Source organism: Lactuca serriola, chromosome 1 (assembly GCF_051521515.1).
Source record: "Lactuca serriola cultivar US96UC23 chromosome 1, Lser_US96UC23_V15, whole genome shotgun sequence".
Lineage (NCBI taxonomy): Eukaryota > Viridiplantae > Streptophyta > Magnoliopsida > Asterales > Asteraceae > Lactuca > Lactuca serriola.
Genome location: NC_136408.1, coordinates 244829831 through 244853992, shown reverse-complemented (window position 1 = coordinate 244853992; position 24162 = coordinate 244829831). Strand labels below are relative to the sequence as shown.

Here is a 24162-nt window from a genome sequence, read left to right as displayed (position 1 = left end):
TGGCCGTGATTTTGGGGATGTCACAATTTCTTCCAAACTTGATATTCTTTCTTGCGTTGGCTCCTCCTTTTGGTAAAAACCTCTTCCTTTCTGCCTGAACTTCTCCTCCTTAGCCTTCTTGTACTCTTCATAAGGGAGCCACTCTTTCTGTGGTTTTCGCCAATCTTCATCATATCGGTCCCTACTTGAGTAACAAACTTGCACCTTCTTGTTGCCTTTTTCATCCAAGTCGTAGTCTCTAGTAAGATGAGGCCCATTGCAGTTTTCACACCCCACCCGTATAGCATGTATCGTTTGGTCCATTTTGTCCATCCTCCTATCCATCTTTTTCAACATGGCCATCACTACTGATAAGTCTTCTGAAGCTGCATAGGCAGACCCCCTTGTTACATCATTTCTTGGATTATGGTATTCTCTAGAATGCTTAGAGAATTCTTCAATTAGCTGCTTTATCACTGGAGGTGCCTTCTTCGTAAGTGGACCTTGCGAGTCAAGTAATTTACTTGTTGTAACATTTACTCCATCATAAAAGATGGAGACTTCTTGCTGAGTATTGAGGTCGTGATGTGGGCAATTCCTTAACAAGCTCTTGTACCTCTCCCAAGCTTCATATAGTGACTCTCCAGCTTGTTGTTCAAAGTTGGCTATGGCTTTCTTGAGCTTGGATATCTTGGATGGTGGGAAGAATTGATCAATGAACTCTTCTTTCAGATGGGACCATGTAGTGATGGATCCGGGGGGTAGTGACTTGAGCCAATCCTTTGCAGCACCCTTCAAATTAACCGTAAGCATGCGAAGCAGCTGAGTTTCCCGAGGCACGTTGGGAACATTGAAATAGTCAGCTACATCATTAACTTCATCCAAGTGCTTGTAGGCGTCTTCGTGATCTTTTCCAGTAAAAGGGATCTCTTTAAGTAGAGCAAGGATATGACCCTTTAGCTCAAAAGTAGCAGTTCCGGGAATTGCGGGCTGCACAAGTCTCGGGCCAGTGCCATCGCACATCCTCGTCTTCCATTCCCCCATGGGGACTTCATCAATATTAGCCATGATAGCTAACCCGTCCTCAAAATCGAATTCGTGCTCGTACGTACGTTCTTTTTCTTCCTCGGTCTCGCACTCGGTGTCTTCTTTAATCGGGTCTTTGATTGTCTAAGAGGCGTTGGATGCTCCTGATTTGATGCTCTTCTTCTTGCTGAAAATGGATTTGAGGTTCTTTAGTGGCGAATTCTTTGAAGAAGCGGATTCTCCAACGGCTTTTCCCTTGCTCCTCCTTAGTGCGGATTCCGGGTCTTCGAGAGGAGGGACCAGAGGTGATTCAGATCCTCGGGTCATGAAACAACTACAAACAGACAGGAAAAAACGCGTAAAAAGAACAAAAATAAAACAGTATGAAAATTAAAAATACTTTGGTAAACAGTGATCAACTCGCCGAGTAGGTGCGATTGCACTCGGCGAGTGGACTATTTACAACTAAAAAAATTAAAGCTAGTTAAAAGACTTCTAAAACTAAACCAATAATTTCTAAAACCTAACCTAATTACTGTATTACTGAAAAATATAACTTTGTGCAAGAAACCTCACACAAAGGATCGATAAAATTAGGAATTAAATTTAATTTTGGGACCGTTCCTATGGTTATTTATATGGTAATATGATAAATCAATTGCTATTGGTTACCAACTATAGTGGTTAGGTTCATGTTCATTACTACTAACCCTTAGACAATTAATCAATTCAAGCAGTGATCAATTGTTTAAACTAATTAATTCCCTAGTTCAATTATTTGGATTAAATAAGATTTGTAATTGGTTAATCAAATTGGTGTTTCAATTAACCTCTTGTTTGTTGGTTTCTCAAACAAGCTCACACATTAATTTACCCATTCTCTTATTAATCCTAGTTTCATATTCATTATTGCTAGGCATATGATAAATTATTCACATAAACATATGAGGTTAACAACTAAGAGATGTTCATGCAGCTTAATTGTCTTCCAATTAACAGAAAATAGTTGTGGTTAATGCATAAGGTATTTTAACAAACTTAATTTAATAAGATCACCAATAAACAATCAATCAAAAAGTAATAATTAAACCATAGGAGTTACTTGGTCTTCCCCAAACTGAAACAAAACGAATTTAGTTCATAGTTGCAATAAAAACAAACTCAAAAACAAGTTCAACTAGGCTATACATGCTTAAATTCTAAGATTAAGTGGAATGTATAACCTGAATTGCCTTGATTCTTCAAAGGATCGAAGATTAGGGTTCCTTGGCTCTCCAAAGGGTTCTTCAATGGCAGGTGCAACTCCCAAAAGTCAGAAAAAAATCCCCCCATTCGGATAAAGGTTCGGTATTTATAATTATCACACAACAGGGTCTACTCGGCGAGTAGCTTCGCGGACTCGCCGAGTACAGGTACAAAAATGGTCATTTTACCCTAAGTATAGAGATCCGTTTCTAACTGAGTGTTTGTGGCGTTTGTAGCCGGAGGATTTCCGGGGCAGCAGCGGACGGAGGTTTCCCGCACTGATTATCAGCAGCTACTTGTATGAGGTGAGTTACCTTCCAGTAGGGGTGGGTGTAAGGCCACAATGTCGGCCCACCAATGAGGAGTATTTAGAAGATAATTGTCTTTGTGATAATTTATCTTGGTCTGGTATGCGTTTGGTTATGAGTTGTAGCTGTATGGTATGTTACATGATAGGGATAGTTTCCCTGATAGTGGTCCTTAGGACCAAGGCGTAGGTCAGTACCCGGATTTACCTGACTGTGTGCTTATATCTTGCTATTGTATGCTAGTGGTAGGGGGTGGAATAGTCCCCGGTTATTGGTTGAAAGATACCGATGACGATTACCGGTTGACAGATACCGATGATGAATATCGGTTGAAGGATACCGATGATGATTACCGGTTGAAAGATACCGATGGTATTGTATAGTATGTGGTATGATGGGGGAACTCACTAAGCTTTGTGCTTACGGTTTCAGTTTTTGGTTTCAGGTACCTCTTCATCTAAGGGGAAGGAGTCAGCGGCGTAGCATGGCATCACACACACATTTGATATTCCGCACGGTGTTTTCTGGGATTGTACTATGATATGTTATTTGCTTATGTTGTGGGTTTGAAACATGATACTTGATTTTATGAGATGACGTGTTGATTCTATATTTTCTAGTGAATGTTTTATGAACAACTTAATTAAAAATGAAATTTTTGGACTTGAATTTTGGGTTGTTACAAATGTGTTCCTATTTTTCCCCGATTTTTGTATTTATAATGGACTAAAAACAAAAGAAATAGTTCTCCTCACCCAAAATTCATGAAAATTTACTAGAACACCTTATAATCCATTAGGATGCTACATATATTTTTGTTATGATTTTTCTATTATGTATGCTATTTTTCTTCTATTTTCCCATGATTAAATACACTTAAACCCATTTCTTATTATATATAACGTAAAAGCTTAAAAGGTTAGGGAACATTAAACATTTTTCTCTTTCCTGTTTTGCCACAGAGCTTTTTCTTTTCATTCAAACCCACACCACTTCACTTCACCTACTTTCCTCACCTGGGTTGCAATCCATGAATCAGAAGATTGATCGACGGTGGTAAGATGTTTGTGCACCACCACTAGGTACTTCGTTCTTCACCCCTCTACAAATTTACCTCTGTCTCCTTCAATTACATCGGTCTCAAAAAGATAAAAGAAACCCACTTCGTTTCTATATTTTGATTTCTGCTTCATCGCTCCCTTTTTCTTCTTATCCTGTTTCGATTATCATAGGGTTGTGTTCTGTACGATGTATAGCCTTTCTTCGTAAGATCTTGAGAACGGGGGAAGAGCTCAAAGCCGAGGACAGCCTTGTGTCCCGCTGATAGAATGCTCTTGCCACGCCTTTCACTAACCCGCTTGAGTCGGGGGAAGAGCTCAAAGCCGAGGAGAGCCCTGTGTCCCGCTGATAGAATGCTCTTGCCATGCCTTTCACTCACTCGCTTGAGTCGGACTCAATCTCTTGGCGGTCTCTGTTTCTTCTTTAGGTATGTGTTGTAATTCCTCTTATAGAATCTCATGTCGGCAGTTTTCTCGCCTTCTAGATACTTCCAATCCATTAAAGGTATGATTTTGTTACTTCAAACTATATTTCATTTGGCACGCCAGATGTTCGATCTAATGTTAAATTAATATCAATTTTAAACTTGAAGAGTGTTGTTGCTGGAAAAAATATTGTGACGACGCTTTGACGAAAAACACATCTGATGCTACTGGTCGGTCATGTATCTATCATTCTTATATGTAGAGCACAATTCATGCAGGGAAGGTAGGAATCGAGGGGCTTATGCTCCATAATTCGACCAGTTACCTGATTATATGATGGTAATAATTGAAACGCACAAGTTAATGGGTATGTTGATGACTTGATGATCGGTGCATGTTAGGGTGGCACTACGGTGGTTCAGCTAGCTCTGCGTATTAGTGAGGCTGTTGAACATCAGGTTAGTTGTAGTAGAAAATTCGGCTGTTGAACATGAGGTTAGTTCAGCAGAGAATTCGGTTCTTTTTATTCCCTTTTATAACATACAAACATCGAAGTGTTCCTTCATTCTGATATGATAAATCAGGGAAGAATACATAGATTCATGGACGGATCTAAACGACAGGCTTTGTTAAATGAGAGCCATGATGATTGTTTAGAAGTTGTGAATAACGACCCTTTATTGTTTCAACTTTGTATTGATTTTTTTTTCTTTAGTAGACTAATTTCAACATATGGGTTGTCATTCAACCATAGATTGAAGATTGAAGCATGTATAGGCTTCATTCGGTCATGAATGGAAGGAAGTAGGTATTTTGTTTACTTTTCTTCATTTTTATAGCAAAGGTTTTTTTAAATCGATTTTTCTGCTTCTTCACTTCGTCTCTACAGTAAAGTCACCTGGTTCATAGCAGCAAAAATGTCAACCCAACTTGTCAACATTATCTTCACTAATATCGGAAGGATCAGCGTAAAGTTTTGTTTTTCTTTTCTCTACTCAATTTTCAATTGGGGACTAATATTTTGCTGCAGGTGAAAAAACTCTCCAACACCATCACTAAGAAGCAATACAATCTAAACAAAAAAAACTCATTCTTATTTTACACTTATTAGCCCAAAAATGAAAAAAATAAAGAAAAAAGGAAAAAAAACGTTATATGCGTCGAACCGTTTTTGAATTGGCTTTTTCTTAACCGGTTTTAGTAAAACCGAACCGGTTTATATAAGTTCGGATTTTTTTGGGGTTGGACCGCTTTGGAACCGAACCGATTTTCGGGTAAACCGGTTTTGACTTGATAATTATAGACTGAAAAACTATTCATACCTTTTTGTTTCCAACGTTCTTAATATCTTCATTCTGATGATGTTCATCAGCATGAGAATGAGGAAAACCATAGAGTGGCTAAACGACGTATTGAACGTGGAAAAGGCAGCATGTGGTTCAATATTCCTCTATGTATCTAATATTTTCCGCCCCGGTTGTCTCTATCGTCGGCCCAGCCTAAGGCATAGTCGACCCGCCCAACGGATCAAGGTGTTGTTGATAAGCATTGATATTCAGTTTGATGCAGTTTATACGGAACCCAATTTAGTTGCAACATAACAATCGATTTGTTTTTTTAAGGCCGTGATTTTTTTATTATGGGGAATTTTTTGAGAACGCTTCTCCAAGTTCATCACTTGTGAACTTATTTTCATTTTAGGTTTTTCGACTGCATCATAGTTTTAGTGAATTTACTGACCTAATTATCTTTTTATTTTTGTATTTTTTTTTGTTTTGAATGTGACTTCTCCTGTTGTCTTCCTTGTGAGCAGATATATGGATTCTCATGTATCAACAAATATATTCACCAATGTCCAAATTCTGTCTAGATTTGATTCTTCACTGCACACCATAAAGAAAACATATGTGACTCAGTTATCAAAATTTTCATAAGCTTCTCTTAAATGTTTCCATTAAATGTTGATGTGTCCTGCATTCCATTACTCAAAATTAAAATTTTTATAGAGAAAGCTAATATTCATTCCTTACGTAACTTACATTGCTGCAGAGCTATCATAGCAACTACAAGGTGCAACAGAGAATTCCCTAAAGATAACTATGCCACTGAAGAAATTTGTTTCAAAATTAAGTATTACAGGTGTCGATGAGGTAACTTTATGATTCTTGTAACTTTATTAATTATAAGGTAACATAAGTTTTTTTTGGTTAATTTTAGCATCTTTAAACTATTTTTAAGTAGCAACATACTTTACAGCTAAAAAAATTGTATTCGCAAGTATTTGCTTCTATGTGTAAAGTAACATAAATAGACTAACTTTTCTTCCTAACCATATAAAAAGAGGATAGTCAAAATGGGCAGATGGTTAAAGAGTTTGAAAAGGAGGGGCATAACTGGAAAGTTGTGGTTTAAGTTCAAGATAAGCAAAAATTCAAGAGTTGGTGTACATTAAAGTCAAAATGGTAAAGTCTCAAGTTTCACATCTTAAATTTATTTATTTATTTATTTATTTTATAAATGATCTACTTTCTTGCATATGCCAAGATAACTGCTGAATGTGACGACAAAGTTCAGATTGTTGGAGATGATCTTTTGGCCACTAACCCAACAATAAGTTTTCCAAAAGTCAATTTGAAGTTTTGTGAAGGGCAAAATCATTATTTTAAAAGATTTAACGATCCATAGACCACCAAGGGGGCCCAAAAGATTTGTGTACCAGAATGACCAAATTTAATGTTCTTTTTGGGGGTTTGGTGAAGGGCAGAGTCGTGTTTTTTGATAGAATGTCGGTTGGGTAGTTAGATTTTAAGGGACCTTATGATTTACTCTTTAAACTATCAAAATTCCTATTTTACCCTTCTTGGATATTGTGTTTACAGACCTTTATTGTTGTAGGCCATCTCTAAAAAAAAGGAAGAGAAGCACAAAATCTAGTCAAGGTATCGTTTGTAATTTCATAATTCAATCCACCATTAAATTGTTTTTAATTAATGACATTTTTTTATAAATTTATTTAGGTATACTTGGTGAATTTGAGACTCAAAGGAGTTGAGAAAGATGTAGTTATTACTGCATACGAGCCTTTCTTCAAAAAGTATATCTTCTTCTTTAGAATTGAAACATGATGTGAGCCAGGTAAATGGAATCTGTTTTTGGAAGGAATGGAATCTGTTAATGGAATCAGAATATACAAAAGTTGTAATATGTCATATGTTACTTTGGTTGGTAGGAAATGGAACAGAACGGAGTTCAATCTCATTCCTTTGCTATGATTGAGCCAATGAACAAACATGTTTGTGAATTTTGTTTCTTACAACCCACCTTATTTTTTGTTACTAAAATTTTCGGTATGAATTTATTGGTTAACATTTTCCTTTCTTCTTTTCAGCAAAGAAGAAGAAAAAGAAGAAAGTTAACATGCCAAATGGTAGAGTTCCAGTTACTGTTATATACCTTTATTAGCTTCTCAATTGTTCATATGGGATCTTTTGTTGAAATTTTTTATATTTTTTGTATTTTCAGCAGCATAAATACAATGGAGGCCATCTCAGGATTTTGCAGCTGAAAACTATATGATGCCGCCAGGTCCTTCCCCTTAAAACCCTTACTAGAATGGGATGCAGCCCGGAATGGATGCATTTATGGGGCCATATGGTGGCAGCATGCCGCCATACATGGGTGGTGGTTATGGATTTGGACCAATGGATGTCCCCTTTGGAGGCATTTTCCCCAAGATCCTTTTGGTGCATCAGGCCTTATGATGCCTCCTCTTATATATATATATATATATATATATATATATATATATATATATATATATATATATATATTAGTTTCTCTTAATAAGCCCATATATTCATAACTAATATCAGATTTAAAATTATTTTGTTTTTTTGTTTGATGGATTTCATTATTTCCATGGGAAATTCTGATTCCTTTAAATACGCATTTAATCCCCAAAAGCTACAAAATTGATATTGGAGAATTTTTAACTTAAAAATGATTTTGGAGAATTTTTTTAAAAGACAAAATCCAAATGAGATCATGTAAATGGCCATTGAAAATGGAGCTCTTTTCCAACCGAGATATTATACGACTGACTTAGAGATTTAAGTATGTATAAATTCTAGATTTTGTTGTGTAATGATTTTGGTGTTTGCAGTTTTTAGGTTTTGTTGGTCTGTTTTCGATGAAGTCAAAGAATGACAAAATGGGTATTATGTTGTTGTTGGAGGAATTACTCCAACACCTCTTGGAGAAGGCAAGTCTACTACCAATGTTTGTAAACAATTTCAGTCTTTGTTTAATTCATGACATTTTTGTACTTTTCTAATTGTTTCAATTTCCAAGAGAAAGCAGCGTTAACATCACAAATCATTAGGAAAACCAAATTTGGATCGCAGTTGAAAGAAACTATAAAATAACACGAATGCCCTTGCTACAACATCATTATCCTGTACAGTCATGAACACTTTTAAAAACCTTTTATTTCTTCTCCTTTTGATCTTCTTATTCCAAAAAAAAAAAACCTCCCCATCAGATGTTAAGTTGATCAAAATAGTAATATCCTTCTTTAAACCACAAAAGACCAAATTGCCCTTTACCAATTTTACTGCGCCAATCCCAGGTAAAACCAACCCACAATCTTATACCTTCATGTCTAGCATTATTTTTAGCATCCAGAAAAATCAACATAAAATCACAGATCATAAGACACACAAATAGACCAAAATGCCCCTAATTTATTCTCCTGCACATCTTTTGCTAATGTACTTGTCTGATGTGATAATCTTTTGCTAATATAATCCTTGCTATGTAACCCATTTCAACCTCTGTTTCATATATGTAATGCCATTTCATCAATATTATAATATGGTTGGTTATGTACTATAATTTCAGATTACCAAACAAAACAATGTACACAGCGCCAACGGCACATCTAATTCCCTCTAGTTAGAATAAATGCACAAAAATGATAAGGGTTGAATAGTTTAGAATAAATGCATAAAAATCATAAAATTGGGTTAAACAGTTTAGAAAACAATTTTTATATTTTTTCCAACTTAATAATGTTTAATAGCAATAGTACAAAAAGTTTGGGTAATTTTGGAAACTGTTTTTTATTTATTTTAATTTTTATTAGAATAAATGCACAAAAATCATAAAATTGGGTTAAACAATTTAGAAGACCATTTTTATATTTTTCCCAGCTCAAGTATGTCTAATGGCAGTATTATAAAATTGGGTTAAACTGTTTCTACCATTCTAGTTTTGGGGGTGTGACAGATTGGTATAAGAGCATTGTTTATAGTTAACTAAGTATATCAAACCCTACAAGATATACAACTGTAAACACTATGGGGCTGAAGCGCTCCATAAAAGTATTTTTCCTGATATCTTCCCTGAAGATCTTCCAATAAGAACTACATAAAAGTATTATTACAATAAGAACTACATAAAAGTATTTAGGATGAGTTGGACACTACGGTTAAACATGAATAGTTATGTAATAATATATGGGATAAATATAACCTGATCAAGCATATTTGTACGAGATATGACCAAAATGTGTTTGAGAGTGAATGTGGTGCTGCAACAAGTCTAAAACAAACAAAACTCTATACAAAGGAAACAATAGAACCAAGCATATAGTTAAAACACTATAAGAGTATTTTATGGCACTATAACACTATATAGATTCGTTACAATTATTACTAATTCTCACAATTGACAATCTGCAATTATTTACTCATTTTAATAAATCTCTATTGTAAATTGTTGGTAGAGCACTATAGAAATCAGGTTATGATTCGTTTAGGACAAAGATATATCTTGTTCAATAATACCTGACTCATGAGCACTATAGAGGACTTATCCTCATTTCCTATTGAATCTTTTTAGAAAAATATGCCTCCAAAGAAGTCCAACAGGAAGAAAACCAACCCTCTAACAAATGCACCACCTCTTCAGTATGACACTGCTGTTTTCCAAGCAGCAGTGACAGCCGTCGTGGCTACCGCTATGTCGCAGATCCATGCAAGTGGTACTAGCGGGGCGGGTAGTGGTGCCAACCCTTCCAACCAAGGAGATAGTCACGGACACCCAAAGGAGTGCTCCTACAAGGACTTCACAAACGCTAAACCTCGATCTTTTGATGGAACTGGAGGTGTCATTGCCTTGACCCGTTGGTTCAAGCAGATGAAATCAATATTTGAAATCCGCATATGTCCCGAAACGAGCAAAGTAAAATTTGCAGCGTGCACTTTCACAGATCAAGCCCTTAGTTGGTGGAATAGACAAGTCAAGTCCATGGGACTTACGATAGCCAATGCTATGAGTTGGGATGATTTAAAAGAACTCATGTTAGTAGAATATTTTCCGTGGGACGAGATGCAAAAACTAGAGCAGGAGTTCTAGAGCCTGAAGATGAAGGGCACATTGTTGCATACACTGCTAGGTTCAGTGACCTGGCTCTATTGTGCCCTGGGATGGTCACCCCGGAGAGTAAAAAGTTGGAGAGATACATATGGGGATTGAAACCCCCGACTCAACGAAATGTCTTAGCTGCCAATCCACTCACATTTGACAGTGCCAAACATCTGGCACATACATTAATAGATCACGAAGATCACCAAGAATCCGTGTCATCCGCTCCCGAACCACCTAAAGAAGGTGGTGGAAAAAAGAAATTTTGGAACAAGTGAAAGGGCCAATCTTCGCAGGAGCCCTCCAAGAAACAGCAAACGATGGAAGTTCATGGTGCTACCATTCCTATTGTTGTTCCTACTACTCAAGAATGTACTAGTCGATACGCTGGAACCCTCCCGAGGTGTGACAAATGTAATTTCCATCACCACGGACCTTGTCGGGAGATGCAATGCACTAGCTACAACAAGAAGGTGCATACAACCCGCTTCTTTAAGACGCCTACGCAGCCTAAAGCTCAAACCTCCAGAGCTGGAATAGGCTAGGCCTGTTATGGTTGTGGTGAGACCGGGCATTACAAGAAAGATTGCCCTAAAGCAATAAACGTTGGCAACACAGGGAGAGTGCTAACAATGAGTCAAGAGGAGGCAGTAGCAGATCCCACCGTAGTCATGGGTACGTTCCTTCTTGATAACTCTTATGCATGCATACTATTTGATAGTGGTGCAGAGAGGAGCTTTGTTAGCCATAAATTTAAGCACTTACTCAAACACAAACCACAACCACTGCACGAAACATTCCCTATCGAGATGGCTAACAGGAAGAAAAAGAGCACTAGACATATTCATAGGCTGTACCCTCACTCTAAACGACTATTCTTTCCCAATCCACCTTATGCCGATCTCCATAAAAAGCTTCGACATCATTATTGGCATGGACTAGTTGAGTCCTCATTGTGCTGACATCCTTTGCTATGAAAAAGCCATCCGCCTCAATTTGCCAAATGGCAAAGCCCTCGTTATTTACGACGACAAACTTAGTTCGAAACTTCGCATCATTTCATGTATCAAAGCCCAAAAATACCTACAAAAAGAGTGTTACACATTCCTAACCCATGTTGTCAACGAAAAACAAGAAGTAAAAGACTTCGAGAGCATTCCTAAAGTCTGTAATTTTCCTAATATCTTCCCTAAAGATCTTCTAGGAATTCCTCCCGAACGTCAAGTCAAGTTCCGAATTGACTTAATTCCTTGAGCTACCCTAGTATCCAAATCCCCGTATCGCTTAGCGCTAATTATCCAGCCAATTAAATGAATTGCTCAGTAAGGGATTCATCAGGTCTAGCTCTTCACCCTAGGGAGCACTGGTCCTGTTTGTGAGAAAGAAAGACCGATCGTTCCGCATGTGCATAGACTACCGCGAACTGAACAACCTCACTATTAAGAACCGATACCCTCTCCCGCGAATAGATGACCTCTTCGATTAACTCCAAGGAGCCATCTACTTTTAAAAGATAGACCTGAGATCGGGGTATCACCAATTACGAGTCCATGAGAATGATGTTGCCAAAACAACATTTAGAACTCATTATGGTCACTACGAGTTTGTAGTAATGCCCTTCGGTCTAATAAACGCACCTGCGGTATTCATGGATTTAATGAATTGGGTGTGCTGACCCTTCCTAGACAAATTAGTGATTGTTTTTGATAGATGATATACTTATCTATTCATGAAGCAAAGAAGAACATAGTCAGCAGTTGATACAAGTCTTAGAAACATTAAGGACGGAAAAGCTTTATACAAAGTTCTCAAAGTGTGAACTTTGGATTAGGAAGGTAAACTTCCTTGGTCACATGGTCAACGAAGAAGGAATACACATGGACCCTTCCAAAATAAAGGCGATAGAGAACTGGTCAACACCTAGAACGCTATCAGAAATCATTCAATTTCTAGGAGTTGTTGGCTACTACTGCAGGGTTATACGAAACTTCTCCAGAATCGCTAAACCACTTACTACCCTGACTCAGAAGGGTGTAATTTTTAGTTGGGGAGAAAAACAAGACATTGCGTTCAAAGCACTTAAGCAACCCCTGTGCAGGGCACCTATCTTGTCACTTTCAGAAGGGACAGAAGATTTCGTTGTATATTGTGATGCATTCAATCAGGGGCTAGGCTGTGTGGTTATGCAGCGAGGAAAAGTTATTGGTTATGCCTCGAGACAGCTAAAGACACACGAGGTCAACTACACAACTCATGATCTTGATTTAGGAGAAGTTTTATTTGCTATAAAGATCTGGAGACATTACGGTACCAAGTGCACTATCTTCACCGACCACAAAAGCCTTCAACACATCTTGGATTAGAAAGATCTTAACATGAAACAACGACGATGGGTAGAACTACTCAATAATTACGAATGTGAAATTCGCTATCATCCTGGTAAAGCCAATGTAGTAGCTGATGACCTTAGTCGAAAGGAGTACTCAAGTCGTAGAGTGAAGGCACTAACCATGACAATCCGTTCACATCTGTCCACTCAAATCAAGGAGGCTCAATTAGAGACTTTGAAGCTAGATAATGTGGTAGATGAAGCCCTAAGAGGAATGGATAAAAACTTAGAAATCAAGGATAATGGAGTTCGTTACTTCATGAATAGGATCTGGACATTGAAGATTGGTGGATTCCGAGAGGTTGTCATGAATGAAGACCACAAGACACGATACTCCGTTCATCCAGGTTCAGATAAAATGTATCTGAATCTCAAGAAACTCTTTTGGTGGCCAAACATGAAAGCGGAGATTGCTACCTTTGTGGGCAGATTCCTAACTTGTGCCAAAGTCAAGGTAGAATAGCAAAAGCCATCAGGTTAACTTCAGCAGTTAGAGATACCTGAGTGGAAGTGGGAGAGAATTATAACGGATTTCATAAGAAAGTTGCCCAAGACCCCAGGTGGTCATGACACCATTTAGGTAATCGTCGACAGATTAACCAAGTCCGCTCATTTCCTACCAATTAAGGAGTCCGACAAAATGGAGAAATTGACCAGAACTTACATCAAAGAGATTGTACGACTGTACGGTGTGCCAATCTCTATTATCTCTGATAGAGACAGTAGGTTCACCTCAAGATTTTGGCAATCGCTACAGAAATCTTTGGGGACTAAACTGGACACGAGTACAGCCTACCATCCACAAACCGACGGGAAGAGTGAGAGAACTATACAAAACCTATACGACATGCTGAGAGCCTGTGTGATTGACTTTTGTAAAGCACGATATACCCTCTATGATGGGTTGAAGTAGGAGACACGTAACTAGCTAGAAGCCAAGCTCTTAATAGCACTCTCACTAGCCCGAAGATCATTCGGGAAACCACAAAAAAGATTGTAACGCCCCATTTATGGTATGTAATTCAAATAAAGTATTTTCATTTATGAAGGGGTACTCGACGAGTTTGTAGCTCGAATCGCCGAGTAGAGGCGGGATGATCACGCTTTTTGAGCTGGCTACTCGACGAGTGCATATGTTGGACTCGGCGAGTCCGCCTGTCTGGATGGAGCCCTAATTTTAAGGATTTGCACCCTATTTAAACACACTTATGTGCCCCCAACCTCGCCTCTATCACTCTCTGAACATTCCCCCTGTAAACCCTAGCCCCATTGTTGAGTTTGAGTGTGTTTGTGATAGCTTGGAAGCTTTGGGAAGGAAAGAAGGTCCATTGGAGGGAAAGAAGATCCATGAGTTGGCTTACATGTGTTCTTCATTCAGGTAATGAAGTTATGACCTTGTGAATTCCTCCATTATAACCTTCTTTATGCTTGTTATGCCTTCTTCGGAGCCTTTTATGATTCAAATATTAAGAAATGGACTCTCCTTGGATGAAAACTTCAGATCCGGACTCTTATTGCATTCTAGAAGTATAAAGTTTCAGTTAAGGTCATGATTGAAGTCCCTCTTGAGCTTGGAGCCCCATTAAGAGCTTAGGGTTGGCATTTGAAGCCTTTAAAGCCATGCATGAACGTAAAGTTTGCAACTTTACATGATAAGCATGCCCTAGAAGCATGGATCTGTGACTTAGAGCCGCTGCATGGCTCAAATCAGGACTGTATGGAAAAGGGATTGAATCGACTCGACGAGTCACAAGCATGACTCGGCAAGTCATATGAAGATAGCCTTGGACTCAATGAGTTGGATGAGAAGCTCGACGAGTCCGATGAAGATTGCCTTAGACTTGACGGGTTGTTCTACAACTCAGCGAGTCGGATGAGTTTTCCCCGAGAAAAGAAGTGTTGAGTGAAATGGCTTCATTCCTTTATAGTTACACATAAAGTCAGCAACCTTACGTGTTCAGATGGTCCCAAGGGCCCAAATCTACGAGTTAGAGGCCCTGGAATGAATTAGAATTCGATTTCATGGAATCTGCGTTTTGAATCGTTGAGTTGTTCTTCGAACTCGCCGAGTCGAGTCGCGAGTCCCCGTGTTCCCTTCAAGTTGTGAGTTCAAAGTAAATCAGTGAGTGGGAAAGGGGCTCACAGTGTTAAAGTCAGAACTCCTGAACCAACCATTCAGGATTTCAGGACTTCATCTCTGAACATGGTGGTGAACCTCTCCCATGTCACCGCTGAAATCTCTGCAAGAGTGAAGTTCGCTGTCACGAACTTCCACCAATCCTTCGCTCCCAAGCGGAGCTGGTTCAAAGCGAACCGTACCCTCAGATGCTCCGGACATGAACAAGTACAGAAGCATCCCTCAATGTCAGCAATCCATATCATCGCAGCGATCGGATCCTGCGTCTCATCAAACTCGGGAGGCTTCGTGTTGCTGAACTCTCGGAACAGCAACGAGTCACCTCCCTGAGGCCTGGCAGCAGCCACGGCTGCCATAGCTGCAGCGGCTGCGGCCTCAGTCACCGCGGCGTACCGCTCATCAAAAGTCTCCAGCAGCGTGGTCTTGATAGACCCAAACATCTCCGGAATCTCGGCCTGGATTGTCGTAGCCACCTCATCGTGGATCATCTGACGAATCTCCTCGTCACTCACACCGCTCGTCTCAGGTCTGTGGCGTGTCCCAACCATGATGCCTCTGAAATACAACATAAAAATATCAAAGACCCAATCGCGCATACTCGCACTCGATACGCAATCCTACTCGACCTCCGATACCCAAAGGATTCTTACTTGGACTGCCCACTGATCCAGTGTCTTCAGTAGTACCGGCCTTATACTACTGACTACAACGCATCAGCGTTCACCCCAAGTCCTCCTCCTTGGACCATGGATCACGACTACTATATTCTTACTATGCACTGATTACCTACTCGCTCTCAAAGCATCTCATAGCAGCAGATTTCCCCTAGATAAAGGCATAAAAATTTTATAAGAGATTTTTTAATAACCAAAGGAGAAGCAGTGTGTACGGTCAGCCAACGCCCGAATGGTAAAATCCCCAAAATACCCTTACAATATGTCTTATAAGATATGTTGCGATATGTTATGCATGCTAGAGTAGACTAGGTATTCATATTAGGACTAGAGTGGCCTGATTTGTGGCTGGGAAGGAGAACTAAGCATTCCTTATAAGGGGTGTGGATACCTTCCCTATCACAACGCTTTTTAAAGCCGTGAGGGCAGCAGATCCCATAAGAACTCCGCAGTTAAGTGTGCTCGGGCGGGAGTAGTACCAGGATGGGTGACCCCCTGGGAAGTCCTCGTGCTGAGTGGCCCAAAGCAGACAATATTGTGATGCGTGCCAGAGGGGGATGTTACAAATGGTATCATAGCCAGGGCACGGGTCGATCTGTTCGACGGGGACGTCGAACCCTATAACGGGGGGTGAAAGTGGGTTAGATCTGATCCCAAATCGGCTCGGAAGGAGAACTAAGCATTCCTTATAAGGGGTGTGGATACCATCCCTATCACAACGCGTTTTAAAGTCGTGAGGGTAGCAGATCCCATAAGAACTCTGCAGTTAAGCGTGCTCGGGCGGGAGTAGTACCAGGATGGTTGACCCCCTGGGAAGTCCACATGCCGAGTGGCCCAAAGCGGACAATATTGTGATACCTGCCAGAGGGGGATGTTACATTTCAGGTGGGCGATATGGTCCTCCTGAAGGTATCACCCTGGAAGGGTGTTATCAGGTTTCGGAAGAGGGGCAAGCTAGGTCCCAGGTTCATTGGCCCATTTAGGGTTTTGACCCGGGTGGGTCGGGTTGCTTATTGGTTGGATCTTCCGGCAGAGCTTAGCAAGATCCACAACACTTTCCATGTTTCTCAGTTGCGGAAGTGTTTGGTGGACGAGTTGGTGGTAGTACCCATGGAGGATATTCAGGTTGATAGCAGCCTTAATTATATTGAGAGACCCGTAGCGATTTTGGATCAGAAGATGAAGACCTTGAGGAACAAGGTGGTTCAGTTCGTGAAGGTCCCAGGTTCATTGGCCCATTTAGGGTTTTGGCCCGGGTGGGTCGGGTTGCTTATTGGTTGGATCTTCCGGCAGAGCTTAGCCAGATCCACAACACTTTCCATGTTTCTCAGTTGCGGAAGTGTTTGGTGGACGAGTTGGCGGTAGTACCCATGGAGGATATTCAGGTTGATAGCAGCCTTAATTATATTGAGAGACCCGTAGCGATTTTGGATCAGAAGATGAAGACCTTGAGGAACAAGGTGGTTCAGTTCGTGAAGGTGCAGTGGCAGCACCAGAAGGGTTCGAGTGGACATGGGAGTCCGAGGAGGGAGATAAGGGAGCATTACCCAGAGTTATTTTCAGCAGCAGCAGCAGACTTCGAGGACGAAGTCAAAGATAAGTGAGGGAGAATTGTAACGCCCCATTTCTCGTATGTTCAAATAAAGTATTTTCATTTATGAAGGGGTACTCGACGAGTCTGTAGCCTGACTCGTCGAGTAGAGGCGGGATGATCACGTGTTTTGAGCTGGCTACTTGACGAGTCCATATGCTGGACTCGGCGAGTCCGCCTATCTAGATGGAGCCCTAATTTTAAGGATTTGCACCGTATTTAAACACACTTGTGTGCTCCAACCTCGCCTCTATCACTCTCAGAACATTCCCCCTGTAAACCCTAGCTCCATTGTTGAGTTTGAGTGTGTTTGTGATAGCTTGGAAGCTTTGGGAAGGAACGAAGGTCCATTGGAGGGAAAGAAGATCTAGGAGTTGGCTTACACCTGTTCTTCATTCAGGTAATGAAGTGATGACCTTATGCCTTCTTTGGAGCCTTTTATGATTCAAATCTTGAGAAATGGACTCTCCTTGGATGAAAACTCCAGATTTGGACTCTTATTGCATTCTAGAAGTATAAAGCTTCAGTTAAGGTCGTGATTGAAGTCCCTCTTGAGCTTGGAACCCCATTAAGAGCTTAGGGTTGGCATTTGAAGCCTTTAAAGCCATGCATGCACATAAAGTTTGCAACTTTACGTGATAAGCATGCCCTAGAAGCATGGATCTGTGACTTAGAGCCGCTGCATGGTTTAAATTAGGACTGTATGGAAAAGGGATTGAATGGACTTGACGAGTCACAAGCATGACTCGACGAGTCATATGAAGATAGCCTTGGACTCGACGAGTTGGATGAGAAGCATGGATCTGTGACTTAGAGCCGCTGCATGGTTCAAATCAGGACTGTATGGAAAAGGGATTGAATGGACTTGTGCTTACAGTTTCAGTTTTGGTTTCAGGTACTTCTGCCAGCAAAGGGAAGGACTCGGGATGATGGCATCGCACAGACCACAACTTCAGTTTTATCATGGGAGTTGGTTTAGTTTTTCCTATATATGATTCGGCACAGTCGATATTGCTTTTATCACGACATGTTATTATGGTTTTGAGATATTGACGTATGATTTGTTTTATGGAATTCGATGTTATGGTTTTAGATTTATTTAAACAATAATTTTTGGGTCGTATTTTGGGTTGTTTCAAAGAATGTCCAAATCCTAGAACGACTAAAAGGCTCTACAGATAGACAAAAGAGCTACACAGACAAAAGACAAAAACCCTTGGAATTCTAGGTTGGTGGCTGTTTTTTGTTGAAGGTCTCACCTTGGAAGGGCATGATACGCTTCGGAAAGCGTGGAAAACTAAATCCAAGGTACATAGGACCGTTCAAAATCCTCGCTAGAATCGGCCCAGTAGCTTAAAAACTCCATGTACCACAAGAACTTAACAAAGTGCATCCTGCCTTCCACGTGTCAAATTTAAAGAAGTGTCTATCCGACGAAACTCTTGTGATTCCACTCAACGAGATCGAGGTAAAAGAGAGTCTTAATTTTGTGGAAGAACCTGTAGAAATTATTTATAGGGAAGTCAAGCGAACAAAACAAAGTCGCATACCGATAGTGAAGGTTCGCTGGAATGCCAAGCGGGGACCTCAATTCACTTGGGAGCGAGAGGATCAAATGAAAAAAATTATCCGCACCTTTTTCTTAGTCCATGATGTATTCGTCTTAAAATGAATTTTGGGACATAATTCCCTCTATCGGGGGGATGATGTAACAACCCGTTATTTTTTAAGTCAGATCTGATGAATCAAATTTCGAGTTTTATTTATTTCGTAAGTCCGTGAGGGTTAGAAAATAATTTAAATTATATAAATAATGTTTATATAAGTTTTCGGAATCAAAAACACTTGAAAACTCAACATCTTTCCCGTCGGAACCGAAAACCCTCGCACCAAAACTGATTTCGGCCGAAAACTGATTTCGGCCGAAAACTGATTTCCGACCGAAAACCCAACCATATATAAGTTTTTCCTTCGAAAACTTAATCGTTTCTCACCTTTTACACTCGAAAACACTCTCATTTTGCTCCTAAGGATCATCCAAGAACATTCATACCTTCAAGTGAAAACCTTCAAATCATCATATTTTCACCAAGAACACCAAGAACATCCTTCAAATCTTCAAGTGACCGAAAACACCCAGGACCGAGAACCTGTGTTCGGCCGTGAACCCGTTTTCGGTCGAGAACCCCTTTGGAACCGAAAACTCTCTTCAAAACAAGTGTTTTCTAACACTTTAATTAACGATTTCACTAATATAAATACAATTGTGTGTTTAACTATTATTAGGATACCGTTAATTCTGCGCACCTCAATCCGAAGATCATCTCTACAACACCATTATCATTACACAAACACATACTAGAGGTGAGTTCATACCCCTACCTTTTCAATGTTTTTAATGTTTTTAGGGGGAGAATAGAAGTAAAACACAAGGACTTTGTGTTTATACAAACCTTTTTAACAGTTTTAAAACCTTTGCAATCGATTCAAACCAAGTATTCGCTACATTTTATAAAAATATTCTTATATTTTAACCCTTTTGTAACATGTCGAGCTTAAGGGTGTTATACTTTCATACAATTAAATTGCAAACGTTTTCAATACACTACAAAACATTACATTTAAAATATAATTGGTATAGTTTGGGAAGCACTACACTATTTTGCTAAATATAATACACAGAACAATAACATTTATTCAAACTATAGTAGGTATAGTTTGGGAAGCACTACTCTAATACATTGATACAAGTATACACTACTAAAATATTATCTAAGTATAATTATTTTACATTAAAAAGAACATTATTACAAGGCAATACATAATGTAACGACGTAAATTTCCAAAACAATTTTTCATTTTTTAAAACATAATTTCATTTCTTTAAAACATAATTTCATTCAAGACAAAACCATAAAATCCAATGTAACATGGTCATTATACAAAACATATCGAATCCCAAGATCAAACATATCCAAATTTGCCTGTGTGTGTACGAGTCACGCCGACGCCTTCCCACGGTCCTCACTAGTACCTGAAACACATTACACATAAACACTGTAAGCAAAAAGCTTAGTGAGTTCCCCAATACACCACTTACACACATACGCCTTTCCAGGCCATACTCCACACGACCTTCCGGTCCATGTGTCTCAGGGGACTTCCGTCCCAACCTGGTAAACCTTCCGGTCCTACCCATGTCGACCTTCCGGTCCAAACCCTAAAAGTCAACAAAAGTCAACCTTGTAAGGTACGCAGCGCGTACCAAATCTGTACGTTGAGCGTACCCGGAGGCTTCACAGAATCGGGGTACGCGGCCCCTTACATCACGCGTACTGGGATTACGCCCAGCGTAACTCCCAACTTTCTCCTCCTTTTCATTCAAGTCTTAATCGATTAAGACTTGCATCCAAAATCCATATCTGACTTCTCTAATATGACTTAATCCATAAAGTTGGTGACTTTAAGCCTTTGCATGGCTGTAAAAGTCACCAACACCCAAAACACTCCATTTCCGACCTCAAAAGGTCCATATCTCATGCATGAAGAACCTTTAACAACCAAGACTGGATTTTTCTCACATAACAACACTAAATGAGCTAGTATGGGACAGATCTCGGCTTCTATGAGCTCAACCACTGAAAAAGCTATGAACTTGGGGACCAAAAACCCTAAAACTTCTCTCTACAAAGCATGAACAGAAAAGATGCAAAGCTTGAAGCTTTTTACCTCAAAATGAAGCTTCTTTCACTACTAAACTCGGATCTAAAAGCTTGATCTCCAACACTTCCTCTTCCAAGGCTAATACTTTGCTCCAAATGGCCAAGAACACAATACAAGGCCCTCGTAGACACTCCCTTACTATAAGAACGAGATTTAGGGTTTTGAAATGTTAAAGCTTTAGGAAAGGTGGCCAACAAAAGGGCCTTAAGGTTGCTTAAATACGGAGGCTCAACATATTAGGGTTTTTCTTTTGGGCCGGGTACGCCCCGCGTACCTGGCGACCCTTCCCGCTCAAGACGCGGACGAGTACGCTGAGCGTACACCCAGTACGCCCCGCGTACTCGCCAACCATGCATTTCCTTAACACGGGCCAAAAATGCACATTGCTCAAAGATGAAGGTTCACAAGGTATACCTGATTTTTTGGATGTTACACATAAAGTTTCTAGTATAAGAGAACACTACAACACCCCATGTAAACTAGTTAATATAGGGTTGTGAGGCACTACTTCAATTGTACCCCTCGGGGTATGAAACTAAATCCTATACTCTATAACTAGAGTCTCATAGAGGGAGAGCGTGAGATTTGTGTATAGATCTATATGGGATTGATAATCGCTCACCTGAACTGCTAGCTACAGTTAGGCCGACAGGCCTGGGGTGACAAATGTCATAACTTTCAGACGCCTGAAGAACGTCGTAGAGGTCACTAGGTCATATGAAGTAGGGTTATATGAAACTCACACCAGTATTAATAAAACATATGCTTATGGGATTAAGACTACTTCAATGGTTTTATTATATTTAATAAAACTACAATACATTACTTTACACTACAGCTGGAGGTACCCAGGCATCCATAGAAAGGTTTTCATACAAACACTACTATGATAGATTACTTTACACTACAACTGGTGGTATCCAGGCATACAAACCATGGTTTTCATACAAATACAATATAGTATTTTCTAGTACTGGGTACTCAATTACAGCATACAATTATAAGGAACATACATGAAACAGTTTATCTATTTACAAGACTACATTACATTCACTATCGAAAATATTGGATTTTCTGGAAAAACATGTTAGCATTTTTAAAGTTTAAAGACTAGTTTCCTATCGCTAAAAAATACTTATGAACTCACCAACTTAAATGTTGACACACTTTCAAAATCGCTTGTATTCATAGGAAACTAGTAGACAGGTACACCCGCAGGATTTTGAGAAGACGGAGCTTTATAGAGTCTCGTCTTTTATACTTTTGTTGTATACTTTTGATGTCATACAAATTATGTTATGAACAGATGTAAATACAAAATTTTATTAATGTAATGGTTGTGCTTGCTTGATTACTATTATACAATTGTTGTGATACTATACAATTTTTTATTTTTAAATAATGAAATCATTTCCATAAATTATAAAATCCCAATAACAATTGTTTTCAAAATCCATAACATCAGATAAATTATTCATAAAATCAGAGTGTCCCCAAACAAAACGCCAAAGAGTGCATGCCGCGCTATCACGTCGGGCCCTTGCCCTTAGATCCTAAAGTACATGAAACAACCAACAAATTGGAAGCTAATGCTTAGTGAAGTCCCGAAAGCATACCCCATATAATCCATGTAAACATATAATCTATGTCAATCAAATAAGCCATGCATATAAACCTATAAGGATGCCCAGGACACCCTCCAGGGTCTTAGTCCCGGATGTCATGGGCACCCCCACATGGTCTTACACCTATGTGCCATGAGCACCCCCCCCCATGGTCTTACTTGGAATGCCATGGGCACCCCTACACGGTCTTACAACCAAGTGCCATGGGAACCCCCCATGGCCTTTGCCTGGAATTCCATGGGCACCCCACATGGTCTTACAACCAAGTTGCATGGGCACCCCCCATGATCTTTCATGAAAATATCACAACAACAACTAGCATACCACATAGCATATAACCAACTAGTATACCACCTAGCATATAACCACCTAGTGTACTACATATCATAAAATAGGCCAGCCTTGGTGCCTTCGACCCATTGGTATGGTGACGAGACTCACCTCTATCTGCTGAACTCGAAAGTTGCTCGCCTAACAGTCCGAAACCACCCATGCTGAACAATAATGCCATTAACCCAAAATTAGGATTGAATACAATCTAATTAAAGAGCCCAATTTCCTAAGCACAAGTCCTTCCACAATGGCCCAAAAGTATTTCCTTTTCTAATGGGCTTAAAGTCCATGTCCAAAGCTATTAATGGGCCACTTGGCCCAATAAGGACCAACCATAGCAACCATGACCCAAAACAGATAAATTGGACCACCGAATCAAAACATGACCATGCCCAATAACTGATTAAGGCCCAAAGGGCTTACAAGCCCAAACCCATCTGAGTGCGCATGCCTTACGTACCACTCCTGTACGCCCAACATATTGGCTCCTTTAGCCGTACGCACTGTGTACATACACACGGCGTACTTGTCTGCAATGCACAAATGAACATTAAGCTCTTAATGATTAGCATATTAACGTCAAGCTTCATATATGAGTCCATTAAGATGTTCTAACACATAAAGTTGGCAACTTTATGCCCTTGTATGCTCTATATCTTCCCAACAACCCCTTATAACCCATTAAGACCTTTCCATGGGTCTTAACTCATGCATGAAGTCAAAAAACCCATCAAGATAGCATTTTTATGGTATGAATGAACTAAGGGACCTCATATCTACGCTTCCTAAGCTCTAGAGTTGATCAAACTCCCAAGAGATGATCCATGAACACAAATGGGACACTAAAACAAACCCTAGCTCAATCTAATGAATAGGATGGCAAGATTAAAACTTTATACCTCCAGAAGCTCCTCAAGGTGAACTAGATGTAGGATCTTGAAGCTCAGTACCACACCAAGCTTGATCAATAACTTCTTCTTCTTGAATAAACTCTAAAATGGCCACAAATAGACTCTTTAAGCTCAAGAACACTCTCACAAGGAAACGTTGGTGTAAAAGGGTGAGATGAGGCTATGGAGGCTGATTAAGGTTTGCTCCAAGAGGCTTAAGGATGTTTGAATAGGTGTCATGTCCAAAAATTAGGGTTTTTCTCCTCTGCGCATACACCCCACATATCTTTAGGTACGTCATGCGTACACGGCCACCCTCCACGATCATTCAT

The 24162-nt window shown here is 39.7% G+C and overlaps 1 long non-coding RNA gene and 1 other non-coding gene across 2 annotated transcripts in view; both read left to right on the top strand.

Moving 5' to 3' along the window:
* Positions 1-6651, top strand: part of LOC145072884 (uncharacterized) — a 36606-nt gene extending 29955 nt beyond the window's left edge. Inside the window, exons 2-4 of the long non-coding RNA XR_013691187.1 lie at positions 6092-6192; positions 6384-6504; positions 6587-6651. This is a non-coding gene — a long non-coding RNA (uncharacterized LOC145072884). The remainder of the gene's footprint in view (positions 1-6091; positions 6193-6383; positions 6505-6586) is intronic.
* Positions 557-663, top strand: LOC145080694 (small nucleolar RNA R71). Its single transcript, XR_013695284.1, has one exon. It is a non-coding gene; the product is annotated as a small nucleolar RNA R71 (small nucleolar RNA).
* Positions 6652-24162: the final 17511 nt, after the last annotated feature.